This window comes from Grampus griseus (genome assembly GCF_964374135.1).
Source record: "Grampus griseus genome assembly, chromosome: 1".
NCBI classification, from domain to species: Eukaryota; Metazoa; Chordata; class Mammalia; order Artiodactyla; family Delphinidae; genus Grampus; species Grampus griseus.
In genome coordinates, this window is record NC_139017.1 from 106,742,467 (window position 1) to 106,760,913 (window position 18,447).

Below are 18,447 nucleotides of genomic sequence, written 5' to 3' on the forward strand. Positions count from 1 at the left end.
AGAATATTGAAAGGATAAGACTAATTCCAGAATAAACAACCTGGAAACTTTGTTTTCTGACCTCTAATAACTATGAACGGTCCCTCCCATAGGATGTACTATGGGAGTGACTGGAACATGAAGGATTGGCCTATAGGACAAAGCCAAGGGTGGTCCAGTCCCTCTCTAAATCCACAACTGATCTTACAAGACTATTCTCAGAGCTGTCTGTCTCTCTTTCTCTCTGCCTATACAGAGCCCTGTCTTCCCCTATAAGCCCACTTCTGCTTCCAGTTGTGTTCTGTGGAAATCTCACTCCCTCTCTGAGGAGCAGGTGCTTACTGAGACCTGGACCAGAGCTTAAATTACAATGAGTCTCATGGAAATATTACTGGATTCACTTGTGGCATCCTTCTACCACCCCACCATTCAAGTCCCAACTCCTGCAGGGAGCCATATCTACCAGCTGTCTGTGTCATTGCCTGGCCAAATCTCTCTAGGATTTCTTTTAGTCTGATTTTGCTTTTATCCTTCCAATCCATGAAATGGATGCTAACTTACATAAGAAAATTCGATAAGTAAATATGCTCTTGTTATTGACCAGCCTCTCTCTCTTTTGTCTTTTTTAGGAGTCAACATGATTATCATCCTCTTCAAAACAAGTGACAATTGGGCTTCCCTGGTGGCGCAGTGGTTGAGAGTCCGCCTGCAGATGCAGGGGACACGGGTTCGTGTCCCGGTCCGGGAAGATCCCACATGCCGCGAAGCGGCTGGGCCTGTGAGCCACGGCCACTGAGCCTGCGTGTCCGGAACCTGTGCTCCGCAACGGGAGAGGCCACAACAGTGAGAGGCCCGCGTACCACTAAAAAAAAAAAAAAAAAAAAGTGACAATTAATGAGTGTATTATCCTGTGCCATTCTCCAAACACAATGAGAGCAATAGCATTATCCCCATTTTAAACAGGAGGAATCTGGAACTTGGAAAGTTAAGTAACTGACCAAACCATTGTACAGCTAGACAGGGCAGCACTGTCCGATTTAACCCAAGAATCTGCATAGTTTGTGTTTTAAACCACCATGTACTTCTGCCTTCCACCATCTGATTAGGCTGTGGAGTCCTGGGGGACCATCTACAATAGCACATATGCAGATCTTCTATTAATAAAGGCTGAAACCTTAATATCTTCCACGTGTGGTGCCCCATACATTTACACAGCCCCTTCCACATGCATTCTCTTATTGAATTTGAATGGTAACAATCACGATAGGGATCAGTCAGGCACAAGTCTGCTTTCTCTGCTTAAAATAGAAAACTTGAAATTCAACATTCCCTATCCACAAGAACAGCCAATAAGTGACATCTACTTAGCATCGTTCTTTTTTTTCCTCTCCCGTCAGGGTACAGGCTTCTATCACACATCGTATCCCTCTTTTTCATTTTGCCACTATAGAAGCAGAATGTTGTTTCCTCTAAGAAAAGCGTTCCCCTGATGGGAGTGACACGCCCGTATTAATGGAGGAAAAAAGTCTCACGATTGAAACCTAGTTAGAACCTGCAGAATTTATAACTCAGCAGCAAAAATTTTCTCTTTGCAGAAAACTGGGACATAATCAAGGCTTTCAATGGAGGGCAGAAAAGGGAAATCACAGAAAATCAATTCAGTATTTTTGAGGCGTGGAATGGAGATAAAGGAAATGTTCTCTCAACGATTTTGTGGGCAGAGAGATATGATAATTGTTTTCCTCTTTAAGGCCAGGACTTCTCGTCAGTTCATGGTGTGACCTTGCTGTGTCTTTCTGGGGTCTGATCCTGTTTCCCCCAGTAACTTTAAGAATATAATCACATACTGGTAAAGAGCTCAGTGCAAACACTGAATGACTTGGATCACCATCACAACACTGCCACTCATTAGTGTTGTGACCTAAAGCAAGTTCTTTAATAGACTTTCAAAGTCCATTTCCCCATCTGTAAAATGGGGATAATAAATCTGCCTCAAAAGATTGTTGTTGAATTAAATAAGAATCCAAAGCACTTAACATGACTGATAGAAAGTCTTTAGCAAACTAGAGCTACTAATACATGCAATATTCTTTTTTAAAAATCATTTTAAAAGTCCTGTTTTGCTCAGTCTATTAAGTATCCTGTAGTCTAGTGATGACAAATACTAATAAAGATGGTAAGTTATAGCAGTTGGGGTAAATGATACACTTTGTACACTGTGACATAATAAAAGGACACCCAGATCTCAACGTCTTAGCACAATCAAGTTTTGTTTCTCACCAATGGCAAGTCCAAAGTGGGGTTTCCTGGTCAGACACACTCCTGGGTTGTCCTTCTTCAGGTGGTGACTCGGGGACCCAGCCATCTACTGCCAAAGGGCTTCCTCCATCTCTCTTGTGTCTTCCAGTTGTTGGTTTTCAGCCACTTAAGGGAGGAGGGAGAGAGGCTAGAAGTCCATGTGACATGTTCTATGGTCACCCACATCCTGGTCTCTAGTCCTTAGTCACGTGACCCCTATCTAGACACACAGGGCTGGGAAATGCTGCTTAGCTGGGTGCCCAGGAAGGAGGGGAGAAGCAGATATGGGTTAACATTGCCAGAAAGGATCAGGAGAATCATTTCACTTTTAATTTTGATACAAGTAGGACTTATTTTTTGGAGGCGTGTATGAAGAAGAGATTATATTAGTCACTTTACATTAGAAACATTTCATCAGAAAACAAAACTTCATGGATCAGAGGCCAAATTGCAAAGGGGATAGAAGTGTGATTTTGATCTTCTCCTGACTTATCTCTCCTCTGCTCCCCCTTCTTAATCAGTGTCTTTCTCTGTCTTCTACCCTCCCAGACCCCCACCATAGGGCTCCATATAATGTTTCATATTTCAGACAGTGATGTCCATTAAAATATGCCTTATTTCCTCAGAGCCATATTGTCTGATAGGTGACAGCTAATTAATCTGATAAAGTAATTCACGCAGCTAGAATAACGATGATTGTGGGAATTGTGTTACTAGGCCCAAGTAACCTGTACTTTTAATAGGTTCCTTCCAGCCAGAGACAATGGATTAACCCAAATAAATTGGTCTAATGGTAAGAACTGTTCAAATGTGAGAATCTTAGTCATGATGGCAGCTCAAAGAGGACACGTGTAGCAGGAGCTGCTCTGATAGAAACCTTGGACACCTTAACTTTGTTCCCTTTTACTTAACATTTGTCTTAACTGGGCTGGTGAATTATGTAACTGTAAAACTATTTTTTTAATTAAATTTAATTTTTTATTTTATATTGGAGTATAGTTGATTTACAATGTTCTGTTAGTTTCAGGTGTACAGCAAAGTGATTCAGTAATATATACACATATATCCACTCTTTTTCAGATTCTTTTCCTATATAGGTTATTACAGAATATTGAGTATAGTTCCCTGTGCTATACAGTAGGTCCTTCTTGCTTATCTATTTTATATACAGTAGTATGTATATGTTAATCCCAAACTCCTAATTTATCCCTCCCCCCAGTCTTTCCCCTTTGGTAACCACAAGTTTGTTCTTGAAGTCTGAATCTGTTTCTGTATTGTAAATAAGTTCATTTGTAACATTTTTTTTTTTAGATTCCACATGTAAGTGATATCATATGATATTTGTCTCTCTTACTTATTTCACTTAGTATGATAATCTCTAGGTCCATCCATGTTTCTGCACATGGGATTATTTCATTCATTTATGGCTAAGTAATATTCCATTGTGTATATGTACCACATCTTCTTTATCCATTCCTCTGTCAATGGACATTTAGGTTGCTTCCATGTCTTGGCTATTGTAAATAGTGCTACTATGAACATTGGAGTGCACGTATCTTTTCAAATTATGGTTTTCTCCAGATATATGCCCGGGAGTGGGATTGCTAGATCATATGGTAGAATGTTTTGATACTAGGCTGAATCATTTAGTTGGAAAAGCACTACATATTTAAGAAAGAATTTTCTGTAGCTACACAAGATTCCTTATATCACGTCCTTTCCTTTCTAAATATGGAAATCCAGCTCCCTGGAAGAGTAGCAACAGTCAATGACTCCATGGAGGTCACAGCCATCATCATAATTGTGTTCAGGAATTAAAATCCCTCACTGACTCTTGATTGGGAAGAATCACATTATGTCCACTTCTTCCTGAACCCAGGGTGTTGTGGGGATTTGGTTTTGGTTTTGGTTTGGTTTTGGTTTTGGGGTATGTGCAAAAGCAAAGGTTTTTGTGGTAAATGTCAATGAAGTAACCCAAGCCCCTTCAGCAGGAATTGTTTCCCTGTGAGTAGGTTCATAAATGGGCAATTTCTGGCTTCCATGCCCTGAGTGTGAAGAATAGATCTGCTCTTTCTGATGTCATAAGGTGGGAGATGGACCTTTGCAGGCTCGTTCACAGTATGAAGGCCACTCTGGAGAAGATCTACTGTCACTCCTTTAAGAAATCGGAAGCAAGGAGTGGGAGGAAAAGCAAGACTCTGCAACCGGGGTGGCTGTACACAGAACCACCCTCCTCAAGAGTGTCGAAGGACCCCAACTCCCAGGGACTGTCCCTGAGGTCGGCTCTCACATCCAGTGCCCTTTCCCTTCATTGACACTTACTGACCGTTGAACTTTTCAGTGACCCACTGAGTTAAAGATAAACACCCCTATGCCAGAGAAGGAGACTCTTGGATACAGAAAAAGAAACAACTTTCCCAGGATCATATTGAATACAACGACTGCTCATGGGGACCTTGTCTTACATCTCTCTAACCAGCCGGTCTTCGCATCCCAGAGCTCTTATATGATTGGCTCTCAGCAGGCAGCAAAAGGCAACCTTGTTCCCACAACAGGACTAATGAAGAGGGAACACACGTTGCAGATAAATCTGAGTTCAGATCTGGCCTGGCTGTGCACTAGCCATGTGACTTTGCAAAGTCCCCTGTGGCCTCCGAGCCTCAGTCTCTTCCTCTTAGCATGGGGATCCCAGGGGTAATTGTAAGGATCATGTGAGCTGACGTGTGTGAATGTCCGGCATCTGGAAAGCATTGGCATACAGAAGCATTAATAGCTGATGATGATACTTTAATTTTTTTTAAGTTTATTAGACTCCCTCCTGGATATACTGCCCAGGCTGGGGCTGGCCTACAAGAAATAGGATACATATGTGCTCTTGATGGGCTTAAAAAGCTAGTTGGAAGGAGAGGCTATATGAAACAGCAAAAGAGTACATTTTCAGTGCTAAATGAATGGAATATAAAATTAGTAAAATCAGAAATAAGAAGCAACAGTAATAAGTAGAAGTGTCAGGGAAATTAAGGTAGTTTTGGGAGAGAGTTTGAGACAGACACTAGAGGAGAAGTATTTTGCCCACTCCAGGGGAAGTGGCCTGAGCAGCAACGGTGAGGCTTACATATTTAACAAGAAACTCTCAGTTAACTCAAGTGATTGGCTCTTTGATGGCGGATTCCAGACTCAATTAACAAGACACTCAGATTGCATTTTGAGAGTCGCTTCCTGATGCCCTGCAAGTTATGTTTTGCAAAGATCTAGCCCCCTATCTGGAAGTCCGGCCCTGCCACAAAAGATCAGCTAATGTCACAAAGGACCTTTCAGGGTGAGGCGGTGTGAAGGGTCAAATGACTTAACTTGCTCTTCCAAGGGCCCACATCATCCAAGTAAAGCTCACTAAGATAAATACGCACAGCAAGTGCACAGTGTCCTGCTCTTGATCTTTTAATAGGTGTTGGCAAGACAGATGCGAACTCTCTACAATGGTCATTTCCATCCTTTGTTTCTGAGGGCTAAGCCCTACCCTTATCACTCAACAGAGGTTCCCCAGGGCAGAGCTGGCCGCTGTGTGTGCCTGCTCATGTGCACATGCTTACTCATGCAGACGTATGTCTTGAGCAAGCAGAGCATCTTAGACTTTCATGGGAACACATGTCATGGGGACATTTCATTAACATGCAAAGTCTGGTTCAATAAGTCTGAGGTGAGGCCTGAGATTCTGTATTTCTGACAGGCTCCTGGGTGATACAAGGCTGCCTCTCCAGAGGCCACGTTGAGAGGAGCAATTGGATCCCGTCCAGGTGGTTTGGGGGCCATGTTTGTGGGGACTGGTGGAGAACCACTGCTCTTCCGTGACCAGGGGACCCCCGAATCCCCGAGGGGTAGTCCTGTTCGGATGCACTGTTGTGCAGGCGCTCCAGGCTGCATTCCCGGGGAGGACTGCCGTGGCCAGGATCGCCGTGGCCAGGAGACGTCCCTTAAGTGTCTGGTAGCCTGTGACTAGAACACCTGAGACCAAAGGGACACCTATTCCCAGACCACTGAGGTGTCAGGTCATGGAAACCTCCACCGTGCTCACAGGGCCCCTTCTTTGTGGAGGTCAGGAGATTCCCCCATATGCCTTAAACCTACAGACCAGGCCTGGTTCTGTCTGTTGAAATTTCCTCTGAAGGACTGAGTAGTTCCACGCAGAGTGAAATAAGGCAAGAGGGGCAGCAGGAGCTCAGAGTTCCCTCCCTTGGGGGGCTTTAAGTGCTGCTTTGAGTGATGCTGTTGGGAGGACAAGGGCAGATCATCTTAAGGCCTGCCTGTAGTCAAAAGAGAGCTTTGGAAGTGAAATGTTCCCATGGCTTTAAAGGCTCTGAGAGAGCAGTGCCTGGCTTTCCCCACGGACACAGTGACACACTGTGATCCAACAGCTGCATGCTTCCCACTGTCGGCACGGGTCATAGTCACTGAAGGCCCCCAGGTAGTACTGCTTTTGTCCAGGACCCCCCTTCTGTGCCTATAACACTGAAACTACATGACATCGTAACCTTTATATGAATTTCTTCTAGACAGCATTTAAAAACACCCAAATCTTTCTTGACCTTTACATTTTAGCAGAGTTTTTTTTTTTTTCTTAAATTGATGTTACAATAATTTTTTTAAGCTGTGGCATTTTTAAAGCTACTTCAAGGGGAACTTCACTTTCCCTTACCCATCCTATTTGAGACCAATCATTAATCATGAAGGGAAGGCACAAAGGACTCAAAACCAGCTTTATTATGTTTTCATGTTTGTGACATTTTCTTTCTATCAGCTAGTGGGAAGTTCCTACCCTTTTTGTTTATTATCTACAAGTTGTAGAATTTGTTTTCCAGGTTCCAGCCTTCTTCCATCTCCTTCCACACCCTCCTCTGTCATGACCCTTCTGGCTTCTGAGAGGGCCTTTAGATTGGGGTCTGCAGAGAATGGCCAATGGATAGCATCTTAATCTTGTAAAATATGAATCCATTTTGTCTTGGGCAAAACAGACTTTTCTGCCTGTCAAGAAAACTCAGCTGTCATATTTCAATCTATTTTTTTCCCCATAAGGGCGACTCTTATAGAGGGACTGTAAAATGATGGATCCACATTTGCATAAGGGTTTAGGTCAGAGGTCACAAAAAACTGAGGCCCCTAAGGCCACTGTTCTGCCTGGTTATAGTCAGGTAGATCTGATAGCAGTGGCACCTTCTAAACCAGGGGTTCTTAACCTGGAGTTCATGGATACAGCTCTGTGCATAGTAGAATTCAGATGGCCATGAACTTGGATGGGAAAAAAATTGCATCTTTATCTTTATTAATTTCTAACTGAAATTTATCATTTTATTCAATTATGAATACAGGCAAGAAACTACTGTGGTATTGGCAAGCATGCCTTCACTGCGTCATCAATGGAAATCATGGGTGTTTTCATATCACATCACAGTTGTTGTAGATATCTTGAAAAATTGTGTATAATTACCACTACATGAAAATACGGTAGTTATTAGTTTGGCTGCTAGAACTTGTTATTTAATGCATTAATAAAGAAGCACGTATATTACTATCTCATACATTTGTGCGTTTTTTAATACTTTGATAATTATATTTCTATGTAATTGGTTTCCTTTGTAATTCTATGCATTTTATGTTATGCGTTTTAAAACATTATTCTGAGAAGGGTCCATAAGTTTCACCAGATTCCAAAGAGGTTCATGGCACACACAAAAATATGGGCAAGAAGCCTGACTTAAGAGTCCCAGTTTGCCAGTGTCAAAGTGGCCATGTCATTCATTTTTGTAACATTCCTAATGTTTGTAGGAATTTGAGTTGACTTGCTTAAGTTTAGGGATATTTTTGAAGAATTTTTCTTTATATTAGGAGGTATGTGCTTAATCACGGGGGTATCATAGTCATTTATTCATTTTATTATTCATTTATTTAAAATATCCCTAATGACCTTTTTTTAAGCTTTCTGTCAGCTACTGTGAAAGATTATCAAATGAAAAGACATTGTCCCTGCCTCCAAGATCTTGGACTCCAATAAGATGTTTATCATTCTTATGAACTCCTTATTAAATTATAAGTGTTCTGTACTGTTATTCCCACCACTAGCAAGATCTTTCATCCTCTTCTAGAAAGTTTGAGGACTTTCATCCAATAGCCATTTATTAAGTATCAGTTGGAGGTGTGGACAAGGGAGATAGATGTCTCTAGATGACTCTCAATTTTCTAGCTTGAATCTCCCAGTGGAGAATGCTACCTTTCAACAAGAAACAGAATGTGTGTGAGGGGAGAGAGGAGATCATGCTTCCTGGGGAAGGAGATTGTTGAGTTTTGACCTTGATGAACTTGAGGTTGTGTGATTATAGTTGGGTATGTGGATCCAAAGCTTAGAAAAAGTCTGGATTCAAAATCTAAATATGGGAACCATCAGCTGTACAGGTGGTTAGCAAAACCACTGGCAGGGATGAGATTGCTCTTTTACCATGCAAACATGCATCCTTTGAGGACTTTTATGTGGCTAAAACAATGACAGGTGTATAGTAAGTAACTTCCCAACCCCCATTCCTCCATGGAACAGTACACAGTAACTTTGGAACTATGAAATCTCTGTGCAAAACCATATTCTCAATATTAGCTTAAGACAATGCCAAGAATGCTAAAAAAAACCCGAAATATATATATATATATATATATATATATATATATATATATACACACACATACATATAGTGAGTAAAAAGAGAAAAAGAAACAAATTCTATGCCCTTCTGCCCCTCCCAACTCCTACCACAGAGCTTTGCTGCAAGCAAAGACAGACCAATAAAAACTGCTAGGAATACAGAAGAAGGACACAGGCAATGGGACCTTAAGGAAAGTTGGAGAGGATACTAGGAAGATTAAACAGAACTGAACATCCTAAAGGAGATTTCAAAGTTTGTGCCTTTGAAAGGGTAGGCAACTCCTTTAGAACCAGACACACAATTTAAGGTGGGAGACACAGTTTAAATGAGCAAGTATGATTTAAAAGAACAGTCTTTCAAACACATAGCTTCTGGAAGAGAAAAAATAAAAGAGGAAAGAAAAAAAAAGGAAGGAAAAAGAGTCCTTTAGCAATTAGGTAGTAAGGCAGAAATGAAGAAAAAGGTAGCGTCCTGAAAGAAAAAGTACATCAACAAAATTAGTGGACTCAAAATCCTCCTCCACCACCAAAACAAACAAAACCTGCTAAAGTATTTGAACTTTAATAGATCAACAGTGAAGAGTGCCTTTTAACCAGGACCATGTAAAGCATTCCAGTATCACAAAAAGTAAAATCAGGACAATAAAATCCAAAAAGGACTATTGCAGAATGAATTTACACACAAATCAACTGAGAAAAATCCAACCACCCTCTTCCAAAAAAAAAAAGACAAAAAACAAAACAAAAATAAAACATGAAGCAGAAGGAAACTTTACGTTTACATTCCAAATCAAATTAAATATATCATAACAAGGATTTAAGGATATGAAAAAAACACTTTAAATTATAAATTCAAACACTGAGAACAGAAATGGACAAAAAAGGTAGGAATGAAAAAATAGTTGATTGAACTCAGGAAAGAAATGGAAGATAAAAAGATGATATTATCTCATAAATAAAGAGGAAATTACAGTGTCCAAGAGGAAATAGATTCAAATGAAAATTTAATAAGGGACATTGAAGAAAGACAGGGAAACAACCAAGAGAATGAAATGACACAAAGGAAGATATAAAGAGGATCAGAGAAAAATAGTGGAAATAGAAGACAGTTAAAGAAGGAATAATATTTGTACTACTGGAATCATAAAGAAGAAAAAGAAAACAAATGAAATGCAACTAATCTTTAAAATTATAATCCAAAAAATTTTTCCAGAAAGAGGAAAAGGCGTGAATCTTGGTTGAAAAGGTTTAGTAGGTATCTGAGAAAATTAACCAAGAATGATCAAAACTGAAACATATGCCTATAAAACTGTTAGATTTCAAAGACAAAGATAAGATCTTCAAGACCTCTGGACAAAAAGAACAAATACTGTTTTCAAAACTTTTTTTTGCAAAATTAATAATGTCAAGAGAGTTTGGCATCAAGACCGACATACAAAGAAGGCAACAGTGGAGTACTATTTTTTTTTTAAGTTTAAGGAAAGAAATTGTGAACAAAGGATTTCATACGCAGTCAAGCTGTCCTTCAAATATCAAATTTCAGTATACAAGAACTTATGGAATTCTGTATCCATAGATTGTTCTTAAAGACTCTATGAAAGAATGAGCTGCATCCAACAAAATCATATCAGTCCTTCAACAAAAGGACTGATAGGGAACATTTTAAAATATATAAATGTACATATAACACTAATACAAAGGCTGGGATGAGGGTGAAAGACTAACAGCTGTTGAAAGTAGTTCTCTTATTGCACTATTTCTACTATTTCACACAGTAGAAATAATGCAATAAAAAATAGGAGAAGCGGGCTTCCCTGGTGGCGCAGTGGTTGCGAGTCCGCCTGCCGATGCAGGGGACACGGGTTCGTGCCCCGGTCCGGAAAGATCCCACATGCCGCGGAGCGGCTGGGCCCGTGAGCCATGGCCGCTGAGCCTGCGTGTCCGGAGCCTGTGCTCCGCAAGGGGAGAGGCCGCAGCGGTGAGAGGCCCGCGTATCGCAAAAAATAAAAAAAATAAAAAAAAATAAAAAAAAAAAATAGGAGAAGGGAAAGAGAAGTGGATATGCTTACATTGCCATGTGGGCATTAAGTGAATTTTAAAGAATCAAAATCCTGATTTGGGGAAAAATTTAACAAAATAAGTAAACCACTAGATAGGGAAAATATACAAATATACAAAAGAAAAAAGAAATGAAAATAACAACCATTGAAATGAAAAGAAAAAAAAAATTAATCAAAAGAGACTGAGTTGCAGACCTCTATGCAAATAAATTGAAAAACCCAAACAAAATGGATAACTTCTAGAGAAATACATATTGACCTCATTAGAGTTAGAAAGTTTAAATATATGAATTTCCATATAAGAAATAAAGAAATGTACTAAGGAACTCCCCCACAAAAAAAAAAAAAAAATCAACTAGCACAGATAATTTTACAGGGAAATTATACCAAACCTTTAAACACTAGGTAGTCCTAATGCTTTATAAATTACTATACAACATTGAAAATCAAAGAAAACTTTTTAATCCTTTTTAGCATGCAAATATAATACTTATACTTAAACAGATAAAGACAATACAAAGAAAGAAAACTACAGAACAACAACACTCACTAACATTTCAACGCCACTTCTACATTTTTAGGTATTTGGTACAACAGCACATCACTTCCCAGTATCAAAATCTGCAACAGTTTTCTATGGTCACTATAACAAATTACCACAAATGTGGTGGCTGACAACAACAGGAATTTATTTTCTCATAGTTCTGGAAGTGAGAAGTCTGAAATTACAGTGTTGGGAGGGCCATGTGCCCTCCACAGTTTCTGGGAAAATGTGTTCCTTGCCTATTCCAGCTTCTGGTAGACACCAGCATCCCTTAGCCTGTGACCACATCACTCTAATCTCTGCCTCGTCTTCACATCACCTCCTCCACTACATAAGTATCTAATCTCACTCTACCTCTCTCTTATAAGCACATTTGTGATGGCATTTAGGGCCCACTTGGATAATGTAGGATAATTTCCTCATCTGAAGATCCTTAATTTAATCATATCTGCAACAACTTTATCATATAAAGTAGCATTTACACGTTCCAGGGATTAGGACCTGATGGCCATTATTCAGGCTAGTACACATAATAATGTCTACAGGAGAAAAATGGTATGATTTTTTCCATAGATGCTGAGAAAGCATTTGACTAAGTTCAACACACATTCATGATAAAACTACTCCAGTATATAAGAATTGACAGATACTTCTTGAAATGATGAATAGTTCTAAAGTCAGTATCATATTTAATGAAGAAACACTAGAGCCATTTCCACTATGATCAGGAACACAAATGCCTATGATCTCTACTACTATTTGCCCTATTAGCCAATGTAATTAGACCAGAGAAATCAAATAGAGGCATAAGAATGATTAAATAAGAAGGAAAACTATATTTGCAGGTGATATGATAATATACCTGGAAAACTCCAGAGAGTCAATAATAAAACTAACCCAAACAATGAAAGAATTTATTGAAGTAGTGGGATATAAAATTAACATATAAAAATCGATACCCTTCATACAAACAAACAATAAATAGGAGAAATAATGGTAAAGAAAACCCATTTACAACAGCATCAAAATGCAGTATGTACTTATGACTAATTTAACAAGTGGCAAACCTACAAAAGGAAAAAAATTTAAATACCCCTGAATTACACTAATAAAGCCTGGGACAAATGGAAAGACATCCCCTTTCTTAAATAGGATTATAGCATTATAAAAATATCAGTTCTCCCTAAGCTAATTTATAAATGTATTACAATTCCAGTAAAATACACCTGCAAGCTATTTTCTGGAGTTAGACAATTTGATACTAAAGTTCAAATGGAAAAAAGAAAAAAAGATGCAAAAGTAGGTTGAAAAACACTAAAAAAAAAAAAAATAACTGTGTATGGTGACTAGTTTTACCAGAAATTAAAACATTCTATAAAGCCTTGATAATTAAAATGGTGTGGAACATGAATAGACAAATAGACTAGAATAGAACAGTTCAGAAATAGCCCCCAGTACATATGGAAATTTAGTATATGACAAAAGTGGCATCTCAAATCACTGGGGTAGAGATGAATTTTTTAATAAATAGTCTGAAACAAGCAGGTAGTCATTTGGAAAAGTTATAATAGATCTATATCTCACATCATATAGTAGATAAACTCCAAGTGGATTAGGGACCTAAATATAAAAACTGAAACAGGACAGTATAAAGGAAAACACAGCTAAATTATTCTGTTCTTTAATCTTGGGAAGAAAAAGGCTTTCTAACTATGGTTTAAAATCAGAGACCAAAGGAAAAAATTGATAAATTTGACTGCATACAAATTAAAAATTTTTGCCTGACAAAAAGCACCATAAACAAAGTCACAGGACAGCTGACAAATAGCAAGAAAATATTTGCAACACATACTAGAAAAAAAGGCTAATATTCCTTACATATAAAGAAATCTTAATTATTAAGGGACAAAAGACAAAAATCCTGATAGAAGAATGAGGAGAAATTCACACACACACACAAAGATTAAAATGGCCTTTGAACATGTGAAAAACTGCTCAAACTCACTCATACTTAAACAAATCCATGTCTCTCATCTAACAGATTGGTGAAAAATTTTAAATATGGGAATACTTTCTATTAGTTAAGCTTATTGGTGGAGGTATGGGGAAACAGGCACTTCCAAACTTTCCTGGTGGGAATGCAAACTGGTACAGCCCTTCTGGAGGAACATTTGGCAATGTCTAACAAAATTGCATATGCATTTTCTTTCTGACCTAGCAACCTCACTTCTAGGGGACGTATCTCCAACAATGCAAAAGCACATACATTTGAATTTAATCATTGCCTCATTGTCTGTAATTGCAAAACACTGGAAACTATTTAATTGCCCATATGTGGAAGAGTGCTTGAATAAACTGGTATAGCCATACAATGGAGTACTATGCAACTGTATAAAAGAATGAGCAAAACATCTAAAACTGATGTGGGGTGCTTCCTACAACATATAGTAAGTGAAAAGAAGCAAATCCTCAAAGAGTATATCTCCTTTTCTTAGGTGTCTGCTATTTCATGCAAAAGAAATTCAAGAAGGATAAAGAGAATTTGAATAAACTCAAAGTACCTGCCTCAAAATACTTATCAATACAAAGGGAAACATAGTAATTTTATCATGGCGAAACCAGCACGAGCCACCTTAACCAAGTGATCAAGGTAAATATCACCAATAATAAGATATATCAGTATCATGAATCCCTTGATATGATGTGCTGAAAAGGGACACAATATCATTTCTGTGGCATTCTTGCAAAAACTGCATAATCTTACCCCAATCATGAGAAAACATTAGACAAAGCTAAATTAAAGAATATTTTACAAAATTACTGATCACTGGTCTTCAAACAGAGCCAGTCATAAAGGACAAGGAAGGACTGAGGAACTGTGACAGATTGGAGGCGAAATGCAGTGTGAGGTCCTGGAGAGGATCCTGGAACCAGAAAATGCTATTTGTAGGAAAATCTGTGAATTTCTAATGAAGCCTGTAGTTTAGTTAATATTATTGTGCTAATTTTAATCTCCTAGTCTTGATAAGTATAATGGTGATAAGAAATGTTAACATAAGTAGAAGCAGAGTGAGGGATATAAAGGAACACTTTATAGTGTTTTTTCAACATTTTCTAGGTCTAAAATTAGTTTAAACTAAAATGTTTTAAAGCCCAAATAAATAAATAAATGGATCTCTGAACTTCTATTAAGGGTTTTCTGGAAACCTCCACCTTTTCACAACTCTCCTATAAAAGTTTCAAAACATTTCGGAAACCACATACGATTAATCTTAAACTCACAATGATCAGAAGGGCAGTCTCACACGTTGCAAATTAGTGAAGAGGAGAAAACTAGAAGGGACACCAGACGAAATGGAGCATGTGAGGGAGAGATTTGTAAATGACCTCTTTTGTGTTGCTAAATTTACTCCTAACCTGGAATGGGCTACAACCATCACAAGGACACAAAACTCATCAGGTAAATTCAAGGACTTTTTAAGAATGCATCTAACCACCTCCTGTCCAAAACATTCAAGCTTAACCTTTCTCCTGAAAATGCAATCTGCTCTTTCCACCCCTCCCACATACCAGACTCTGAGACCTAGATTGTCACACGAGCAGAACCATCCCCTTGTTCTGATTGAATAGGTTCTTGTCGTTACATTATCAGCTTGAGATCCTAGGGGTATATGGAGATATGCCTATTCATTGCTGAGAGAATTCACACACAATTTCTGTCCTTCACATAACTTTGTCCTTAAAGGCTATTTTTGGAATTCATTTCAATTATGTTTTCCCAACAACCATATTAGGAGATGACTATTGTTTCTTCATATTAGAAGGAAAAAAAATGAGACAAAGATCTCAAAACAATTAATTGAGGTGCTCACAATAAGAAACATAATGATAACGATAACACCAGATTTAAAGTCTCCAGCCTCTGCACCCTCTTTTTGTCTAGAAAACTGTGTTGCTCTGGCACATGTGTACATGGACCTAATGACCAGAGGAAATCCAGCTGACAGGGCTCTGTCACTCCATTCACAATACAGTGATGTGCTTTGCATTGCTTTATACTTTTCAAAGCCCTTTTCACATATTTTATTTAATTTGATCCTCAAACCACATTGTCACATAGGTAGAATAGAAATTTCCTTTTAATAAAGATGTTATGGTCTGAATGTTTGGTGTCCCCCAAAAATCCATATGCTGAAATCCTAACCCCTAAGCTGATGGTATCAGGGAGCTGGCCTTGGGAGGTGATTAGGTCATGAGGGTGGAGGTCTTGTGAACAAGATTAGTGCCCTTATAAAAGAGGTTCCTGAAAGATCCTCCCTTCCCTTCCACCACGCATGGACACAGTCATAAGCTGAGAAATCTATAACCCAGAAGACAGCCTTCACCCAACCATGCTGGTTCCCAGATCTCAGACTTCCAGCCTCCAGAACTTAAAGAAGTGAATTTCTGTTGCTTACAAGCTACCCGGTCTGTGGTATTTTGTTATAGCAGCCTGAACAAAGACAAATAACACCATACCATTCAATAACACTTTAAACCATATAAGGCTCCTTTATGTGCATGACCTTATTTAAGTCCCACTAAAGGAAAAAGTGTGAGGTAATATTACCCACATTTTCAATGATAACTGAGGCTCAGAGGCGGACTAATCCAAAGTCACTCAGGTAGATTTAAGAAGACACCTGAACAATCTTCCGACTCATAGCGCAGTAATTTTCCCCCATTCTGCCATAGCTGCATACCCAAATGAGGAGAAATCACACGTTTCTAACTGTGACTCCAAAAATGAGTCCGTGAGTGACTTCCTCCTAGAAGGGGATCTAACGGGGTCATTCTGCTTAGCCACTTAGCCACACGGCTATTCCAGTGGGAGAAGCAGAAATAGAACGTGGTCACAAGTCATGCTAGCAGGAGCAACACCTGATCAGGGGTCAGGCTAGGAATCGGGCAGTTATCTCTATGGATATCTGTGGTCCACTTAGGAACCATTCCAAGGGCTCCAGGAAAGCCAGATAGGATGTACATTAATTCACTAATTAAAAGCTCAGAAAGAATCATGAGGTATTTGAGGTAGGAGCCGATTAGGCTTAGGGCGGCTCCTATTACATAAAAGGTTGTATTGAGCCAGCTCCCTCTGCTTTACCTCCTGCCCTAGTATCTCTTAAAGATATGGGGGATCCCCCTGCATGACCCAGGAGAACTGGGTTTCATAAACAACAGGACTCCAGAGTCACGCTTAACCCTCGAGCATGCTGCTGCGTTCCATGATATTGCAGAGCCTGACCACGGGTTTATGATAGAAAAAAAAGAACCAAGAAACTGAAGAGGGAAGGGCTGCAGAGGTGAGTCGGTGCCCAGAGAATGGAGTTCCTCCTGGATCCTGGCTATGCTGAGGATGGTGCCCGGTGGAAAATTCTGGCCACCCCCGTAACAGCCCCATAGCTCAGTTGGACAAAGCTCACTAATCTGGCAGCTGTCACTTTACTTAGAGTCACATAAGCAAAATGATTGGTTCTATTGACAGCAGCCTGGACTCCAAGAGACACACAGGTGTCACGGTCCTGGGCAGGGAGAGCTTCTCCCATCCTCCCTATGGCTTCTGCGATGCAAGTTTCAAGGCCTTTTCCTCCAGGGCTGAGGGGATTTGCGTTCGCCTCTGTTTTCATAGGGTTGTGTTTGGCGGAAACTTTCATGTGTGGAAAGCAGCATTCTAATAAATAGTGGCGTGCAGAGCTGTGCAGAGTCCTGAAGCTGAAGGTCACGAGGAAGAAACCCAAACCAGTAAACTCGGGGATGTTTTGTCCTGAACTTGTAAATCCAAACAATCTCCCAGTTATGAAATGGAAAGTTTGTGGGGAAAAACAAATGCCTTGGTTATTACAGCGTTACTACATTCATAAAATATATTTCATGGAGGGGGGGGTGGGAGTTTACACAGGGGGTAATGAGATTTTTGCCTTATACATTATTTATAACCGCTTAATCCAGGTACTGTGGGTTATTTTTTTATTCCTTCTTTTTCACAGCTACAAAACACTTCAGTATTTCTAATTTATTTCTGCTTACAATACAGATGTTCTCAATTGTGTTTCTAACTACATTTCAACCATTATGATCGCGTTTATTTGTTTGTGTCAGCACACAAGCAGGGGTTGAATGTGCAATACACAATAGTGAGGCTTCGAGAAGCCTGTAAGAGGCCTCTTGTGCTTTAGTTATCAACAAATTAAAGCAGCTTGGCGGCACTATCTTTATCATCAGTGGTTTTCATCTCCGGATAATTCGCCTGCAGTTGGGTAAGCAGCGCGACAGCCCTCTCTTGGTGCAGAAAGGTTGCACGCCTTAAAACAGCACTTTTCGAGATGACCATTTGGAAGGAACATTTGGAGAACATTTGGGTTATGTCCTCTAACTGAATTTCCAAGCTGTTGGTAACGGGCTAAAGAAAACGCAGTCTGTACTGAATCCTAAGAAAGCAAGAGTGTAAGAGCCTTGAAGGTCATGTGTAAATATTGACATTTTAATTTTATTTAGCATACCAAAGTGGAGCCCTCCAGTTGCTTATCTTGCCATAAAAACCCACCCATCTGCACTGCCCCGCAGATTGTCGGGGAAGATCTGATCTGAGCAGCCGTGGGCACTCCTCCCTGCCTTTGTTAACAAGGCTGAGTTTTGTTTGTGCAAAATCTGAGTCAGAGGGGTGTTCCTCCCCTCTCATCTCCACCGCAGACCGATGCACCTGATTAGATAACAGAAATCCGTGGGCTGAACGTTCATGTAGTGACAGGAAAGCCAAGAGGCAAACACACTCAGGGAAAACAGCTGCCTGCTCGCTCACAGAGTCAAGTCAGGTGTCCAAAACCAAAGTTACTCGAGGAACC